Source organism: Cnephaeus nilssonii, assembly GCF_951640355.1.
Source record: "Cnephaeus nilssonii genome assembly, chromosome: 7".
Taxonomy (NCBI): Eukaryota; Metazoa; Chordata; class Mammalia; order Chiroptera; family Vespertilionidae; genus Cnephaeus; species Cnephaeus nilssonii.
In genome coordinates, this window is record NC_137078.1 from 32,272,378 (window position 1) to 32,280,522 (window position 8,145).

Genomic DNA, 8,145 nt, shown 5'->3' on the forward strand with positions numbered 1-8,145 from the left:
CAATTTTGTCACGTCAAAATTGCTGGGAGGGGCAGGGTAGAAGAGGGAGGAGGGTGAGAAAAGGAGGCAAGAGAAAGGAGGAGGGGATAATGATCAAATGACCTCTCTGTGCTGGCAGTCTCAGCGCCCACCCAATGCTAATTCACTTAATCCTCCAAAGAACTCAGCTGCTTTGGTGTTTTTGCCTTCACTTGACAGGTAGGCAAACTGAGAATTCAAGAAGTCATTTTTTTTTTCCTCAGGTCACCTAACTGGTAAGAGGTGGACCCAGGAGTCAAACCAGATAGCTAAGAAATGCCAAGTATGTGGAATTTTAATAAAGGCTGAAAACTAACCATCCGTAACCTTGATTATTTACTCTGTGGTTGTTGTTGTCGGAGGAACATGTGGAAAACAGGTTATTTGCTCTCTTTTGCTTTGACTGAAGGGGCAATGACCACAGAGGATAAGGTTGTGACTTAGGCTCTGCCCTGGGGAGGGGACTTGCATCCTGTCGAAGGAGGTCCCAGGATGCTGGGTGGTCTCCAGTTTAGAGTGGAAGCTGCCTCCATGCTCTCCCTGGCTTCCTCCACGGTGGTAGTTTCCCTTCACTATTTATTGATATGTTATAAAAAGAAAGTGCTTGTAAACAACTAGAGTGCATGAACAATCTAATTAAAATAATTAAAGTAATAGCTTGTGAAAAAAGCAGTAAAACTAATTATTATAGAGCAGCCGTGTGGGAAGACGAAAACTGCAGACATTCTTTAGGTCTAACCTGCTCCATTTGGCACAGAAAAACACAGACAGTTTGCCAGGCCTCTTCTGAGGAGGTGGTTCCTCCCTCCCAACCGAAATTCAGACTCTCCTGCTTCTCTTCTCAACAGTTAGCTTCCTTTGGGTGGCAGCCATATGCGAGCAACCCTCCAATGCCTCTCACTTCACATTGTCCCTAGTCAAGCACCTGACTTTTTTCTTTTTAACTCAAAGAATCATGAGAGTTCTGAATTGGAGAACCTCAGCACTGATGGGACCTGTAGATCCCCAGTAAAATGACCCATAGGATGCAAGACTCTACTTGCATCCTATGCAAAGTAGCAGCTAGTAGTAGTAGCAGTAGTAGCAGTAGTAGTAGTAGTAGTAGTAGTAGTAGTAGTAGTAGTAGTAGAAAGTGGTAGCTATGGCTGTACTGACTGCTGTCAGATACCTTTTTATTTTTGTTCTAGGCTGAATCCTGTCCCTTTAATGTCCAACTATTGCTCATGCTATACTTTGGGATCATAGAGAATAAGGAAAATGCCTCTATTTGAGGGCAGATGTGTGTCAGCTCATGCCTTCCTAGTTCCAGCACCAAACCTACTAGGTGTCCCACCCACAGGAGTGGATCCCAATCGAAAGGTCCCAGGGAAGGTGTTCACCTGAAAGGGCTAAATGCAGCCCGCAGAGGGGAAGACCAAAGACTTTGCCAGGAGGACCAAAAGTCATATCAGAAGGGAAATGGGGTGAACATCAAGTTCAAAGATAGAACAGAGAACAGAAGAAACTATCAAACAGTAAATGTGTTAGCTCAGAAAGTCAGGAGTAGATGGAGTAGACTGAGAAACAGTAAGAGGAATAGGTCCAGAAAAGCAATTCAGAACTGAAACCTTAAATAGTAAATTCTTATAGGGGCTTCTGAACAGTGATTCAAACATATCCTGTGGCCATGCAGGGCCAGATACCCTCAGTGAAACAATGTCAATTCTTTCATAATCCATTCCTGAATCTTATTGAACATCTCATCAAATAACTGTCATTAGTTGGAAGAACCCACCTGGCCCTTGAGCATGGCCAGAGGCCGAGGGGAAGGAACGATGGAGGGGTTACTGCAGCTGGAGAAGAGGGATGAGCTCACTGATGAAACATCATCTGGCTAGAGCCTTGAGGAAACTATTGAATCCATAGTGCAAGAGAGAGGTTATCTTTGGAAATGAGTGGGGACTCTGTGTCCTTGGAAACAGGAGGGGGGGGGGTTGTGTGGAGAAGAAATGGAATACGTTTTTAATGGAAAAAAGGGAAATCGAGGGTGAAGTAGGCTTTCCAAGCCACCATCTCTTAGAGAGAGCCAGCTGTGTGGGCCTGTGGTCTTCAGAGTGTAAACCCTTCGAAGGCAATAGAGTGTCAGCCAGAGATGATGCTGAGGAAGGAAGGTGTATGTTCTTATCCTCAGACTGACTGCAATTTATTCATCGCCATAGCTACTGTTAGTTTTCAGGTATTATCTCCCTTGAATTTTAGAACAATTCTTAAGGTGGGTTCCATGAAAATCTAATTTTTGAGATGAGACAACCAAAGCAAAGCTTTACAACTATGGAGCAGCACTTCAAACACAGATTGTCTTATCTAGAGTCCCCTTCTAGAACACCTAAATTTTTCTATCACTTCTTACCAAACTTATGCTGTTAGCAAGTCCTGCTCTGGGTTCCTCAGTCTGTTTCCCACTCCTGGCTCCAGGCCTTCTCAGAAGCTCATCCTATGTCTGAAATACCCTGTCTTGCCTTGCCAGTATGCCAAGAAAACCATTGTTCCATCACTCTCTGCAAGGATTTCTTCTTGTGCACCTTTTCTGTCAGACCCTCTCTCTCTCTCTCACTCTCTCTCTCTCTCTCTCTCTCTCTCTCTCTCTCTCTCTGTTTTTATTGATTTTAGAGAAAGATAGAGGGAGAGAAAGAGAGAAAAAAATGCCCAGACAAGGATTGGAACCAGCGACGCTTTGGTTCATGGGACAAAGCTCCACTAACTGAGCCACACTGGCCAGCCCGAGGTCTTCTATTTGTAGATGAATCTGAGACGGAGATTCTCTTGCTCATGCATGCACTGTACGATGCATGTGCTTTTCTATCACTGGATGTCCAACCTTGTAGTAACCTTTGTGTCTACAGCAATGTCAGCTCCGTAAGACTATTAGAGACTTGAAGCAGGGAGGGATTGTTTAATCTGCTCTTAAACCTTCCTTAACTGCCAGTCTCTATTCTATGATGCTAGTTAACAAGTAACATTTAAAGAATATGTTGATAATGCCAATAAATGTTTATTTACCAGCCTTCTCTATAAATACAGATGTCCAAAATCCACTACAAGGATTTTAATTGAGGTAACTTTTCTTAAAATTAGATTGTTTTATTTCTGAACTCATACATATCTAGGCACTTGGTAATTTTACCCCTGATGCTTGTAGCAATTTTCTGTTTCCTCCCTGGTTCATTTCTAGAAATGTGCTAGATTTTCTTGGCTCTGATTTCCCCTAGTATCTCTTGTCTTTCCAAGGAGTCAACCAAACACTGCATTAAGGCAGCATTAATCTCTGCAGCTTTTTCTTCCACTCAGGAGTGTCTCTTCTTGAGTCATCTTAATTTATTGAAGGGAAATTCCTAATTGCCCTTCATTTATCACTCTTCTGACATTGTTTCCATTTCTAATATGTTTTATTGGCCGCAGGAAGCCAAATTAAAATAAAGTAAAATAAAACCTAGTTCAGTTTTTCAAGTTCCTGAATGTTCCCTCTCCTACATGGTCACTTTAAAGAATCTTTTATTTAAAGAATCTTTTATTGTTGTGGCTCTTCCTAAGGCCAGCCTTCTATCACTGTCTACTTTAGATTTTCTCAGTTCACTTTTACAGCCTGTCAGTATTGTTTCAAGGACCCCCCCCCCCCTCCCCCAGGCCCCGCCACATACACACGCACTTAAAAAAATCTTTTAAGTGTGCTGATTGTATAAATCAAGAACCTTCTGTTTTTCCCCTGGTGACTTTTGGTCATCCTTATTCATTTATTAGTTTGTCTAAGCAGTTAACTTATTTCCTGGACACAGAGAATTTCTAAGAATCGTTAATTTGCCTTATTATCCACTTAGGCTCCTCAATCAGCCCTTTGTAATAGAATCTGGTTCTTCTAATCCTATTTAGCATCCTCATCTACTTTGTAATCATCTCTCCTCCTCCTTTTCAATAACTCTAGCTGCCTGGCTCATCCTTCTGCTTGCTTCTCCCCTGATTTTAACATCTTGGCTGGCTGAAGTTGAGCTTCCTTAGCTTTCTTGCCAATCGATTTTTAAGAATGAGTAAACAACAATTTTATTTTGGGCTCACGGTAAATCTTTTTCTCTTGTGCCAATAATCATGTGTGATAAACACATCGACTGAAATTCTTATTTTCATAAAATTGTCCTTTTTTCTATCACCTCCTACTACTTATAGGACATTTTCTCCTCTTATACTTCATTTTGAAAATCATAGAAATTACTTTTAAACACCTTTATAGGTTTTCTTTAAAAAAAATAAAAATTCAGTCCTGGCCAGTTAGCTCAGTTGGTTATAGTATCTTCCCAATAAGCCAAGGTTGTGGGTTTGATCCCTGGTCAAGGCACATACAAGAATCAACCAATGAATTCATAAACATGTGAAACAACAAATCAATGTTTTTCTCTCTCTCCCTCCTCTCTTGCTCTAAAATCAACGTTAAAAAATAAAAAAGATTTCATTTTAATGAATACTTTTTTTCTTAAACTAGCTATACTTGCTAATTAATACTTATGCTGTAGATGTTTCTTGTGGTTTCTGATGGAAATATTTTGCTTACTGATCCTTAAACTTTAGCCCATTTTGGAGGGTGGGGGCCAGGTTTTTCTAAACTAATCCTGAAACCATTGCTATCTGGAATTCATAGTATTTGTGTAACAGTCTCAAAGAGCTGCATGAATAAAGATAGCTGCCTTGGAGTTTGACATTCCGAGGTATGAAAGAGTTAAATTATGAGCCGCAGCATCCAAACAATACAGCCCTGACAGAACCGAAAGAAAGCCAGCATTCCTAAGTCACAGCTCCGACTCCTCGCAGGCCCCACCCGCCAGTCCCCTTTTGTTGCTGGCTTGTTTCCTCTGATTGTAATTCATTCTGTATTCCTTCCTGCTCTTCTGTCTTGGCTAATTGTTCTTTTCCCACACTGCTGGGTTTTCATTTCCTCTAGTTATCGCCTTATCATCAGTGTCTACACTTCCTCCACTCTTTCTGGCCTGTCTCCTGCTCACCAATGACTTCCAGTGACTCTGCAATGACTGCTCCATTTCCACTGTGCCTTAGTTTGCCCGTCGATAAAATGGGACTGTTATCTCCCCCTTTCCTCTCAAGGCAGCTGCATCAAAACCCAGTCATTCCAGGACAGTCTCACCAGTAACGCACGAAGGAGCGCTGAGTTATGTCATTATTTTTGTGGATATTACAATTAGTTTCACTAGCAAAGCTGGGAGCTGAAGAGATATGTTATCCTGTTTGGTTCACTTTCCCCTGGTTTTTAACTTTGCGAGAGAATCCAACGATACACATCCTAATGAACGTTTCTGTGTGGCACACTCACAGAAGCAATCTTCTCTGTGCTCTAATAACTGGGCTACATTTTGAGCAAACACACTCTCTTTTCTTTAAGGAAAACTTTTCTTTCTACCCTTGTTTCTTCACAACATGGTGTTGCCCTATGAACTCCACCATAATGCAGACTCACAAGCCAAGTTTATGTAGGGTTTAATTTTTTTAAATGACAACCATGTTTTCTAAAAACCTATTCCCATTATTACATCGCAAGAGGGGGGAATCCAATATTAAATGTAGAGGAATTGATCCCTGGTGTAAAGAGGGGGAGACTCAAGCTTGCTATTGTTTTGTTGGATTTTATTTTGCTCTTGCAAACTTGCTCCTTCTTTTTCCTCGTAGTGCCTGGGGGTTGGGGAAGTGCGCCGTCCCCTGACTGAGGAGGTGGAGTGGAGCCTTTGTTTTAAGACGCTGGTTCTGATTACACCTGACAGGGCTGAAATTTGATTCCCACAGAGTTTACTCGCACCTTATCTTCTTCCACCAGTGATGATTACGCCAGGAATGCAGCAAAAGTCGACACTGTGATTCAGTTTGTGTACGGCTGAGAATGATAACAAAAATCAAAGTTCATTTTTTCTCTTGAAATCAGCTCCAGGGGGAGTTCTCCCTTCCATCTTTTTTTTATATTGGTCAACACAGCAAGTTTTCTTCTCAAGGCTGAATCTTCAGGTTCCTGGCTGAGATTCTCATCAGGAATAATCACATTTAATACAAAAAAAAAAAAAAAAAAAGTCTGCCTGAGAAAAAGACCCACATAACCTGAGCTGGAGCAATGATTTTGTGGTATTTGGATTCATGTCTGTAAAAATATTTGGACACCAGATGGTGGATTGTTAGGCGCATTTATCCCAAACTAAAAGTTAAAAAAAAAATTCACACATACAAAACATGGCAGGGGGAAAAATCATCAGTGCGGTTTTTTTTTTCCAGTCATGTTGTGTGAGTAATGGTGAAAGCAACAGCTAAAACAATAAGATTACTGTGTTGAATTCTTAATGCGTTGTCAGGAATAAAGACTTCAAGTAGTGCTGAAGATATTTTCTCCCTCTGAATAATGCATACCTTAAGTACAACTCACTTTGACAGCTTACCAAGTGTACATATTTTCTAATAAACAAAATCGTCCTGCTGGCGGAAGAAGCTATATGGGGTGACCTATCCCCTACCTACACGGGACTGGTTTGGGACAGAGCCAAGTTAAACACTGAGCCAACAGCCTAGGGCCCAGACTTTAATCCAAAATAACTTTTACTCTGCAGGTTGGTTTTGTTTTTAACAGTCAATTTTCAACTATCTACTCTAATGGGTGGGGAGGCACAGGATGAATAAACCAAAACAGGATAATAGGAAACTAAATTTATATTCAACTGTGGAATGTATGATATGTTTGTGGGAGGGTTGTTATTTCTGTCACACGGTGGTCATGCTTCATGGGGTTCTGGCTGTCCATTTGTTGTTTGTGCTAGAGCCAACGGGAACTGTTTTCTGAAGGAAATCTGGCTCTTGCCCATGGGTACGCCTTAGTCTGCCTCTCTACAGAGGTAGGTCTAATGCAGGCACCTGACCTGGTTAGGAACCTACGTCTTCACAAGTGGATGCCAAGCTCTTACTAGATCTGCATCTAATCAGAAATATGGAGTTTCAACATGTCAGGTCCCTCGCTAACTATTTATTCTTGATTTCTATGTTGCTTGCAACTTATCAAATCTTGGTCGGAGAAAATGAGATTTATGAAAGAATGCAGTCTATTGTTTCTTTTAGATATTTTTCAATGGAATCAAATCATATCATTTGAACTACATCATTTGTTCCCTCCGAGAGATGAATTTTTGAGGCTGTCACCTCAAGCTCGGCAAGTGACACTATAAAAAAGCAGCTATTGAACACATCACTTGCTTTAAACGTTATTCATGACATCACTACCTCTTTTGAGGATGTAGGGGAGATAGGTCTTTCAGGTCTTAAATCTCCTGAGCCCCTAGAATGTATCTTGCGGAACATCGAGAATCTTACAACTGGCATGTTTCCTTCACTGCTCAGAGCCATATTTTGGTCCCTCCTTAGTAACTGCTTGAGTCCCAACTGGAATGGCTATGCCGTGGCTTTTTTCCTTCCATCACTTTATGGTGGGGAGCTATCCTTGTTCCCGCCAGTTGCTGGTGGGAGTGAGCTTCTTGCTTTATCTCAAGAAAAAGAATTTTCTGAGACTCGCACAAGAGGATGAGATAGTGTAGAAAGCTTTATTTCTGTGGAATTACACACCTGCGTTTCCAAGGTCCCATTTCCCTTCATCCCGTAGTAGAAGAAGCGTAGCTGTGGCTTCAGTGGAGTTAGGATTAAAGCTGCTGCCCAGTTTCTGTTCCATGTGTGCATCTAACCCAGTATCAGGCTAGCTTAGCTATGTTCCCCGCGGCACTCCATTGCCTCGTTGCGTGTGGGGTCCACAGGGCCACGTGGCTATGGAGGGAACATGGGCAAATGTAGGGAAGCAGGAGCAAAACCAAAGGAACCAGAGAGCCAAAGACAAGAGTACCAAGTGAACGAGCTCCTCTGTCCAGGGGGTTACGTGTTCCCAAATTCTCCTGGGCTTTCATTGGCCCTGCCCCCTCTGGCCAATGATCTCTGTTTCCAGGTCTGACTGACAGGTATCTTCCCTAGGTCACCCCGGCTTTACTGCACATGCATCTCTCTCCCCTTTTTTTGATCCCTTCCCCCAGTGATTTGTGGGGAATGGGCTGGTGATTCCCTGGGGAGTGTAAA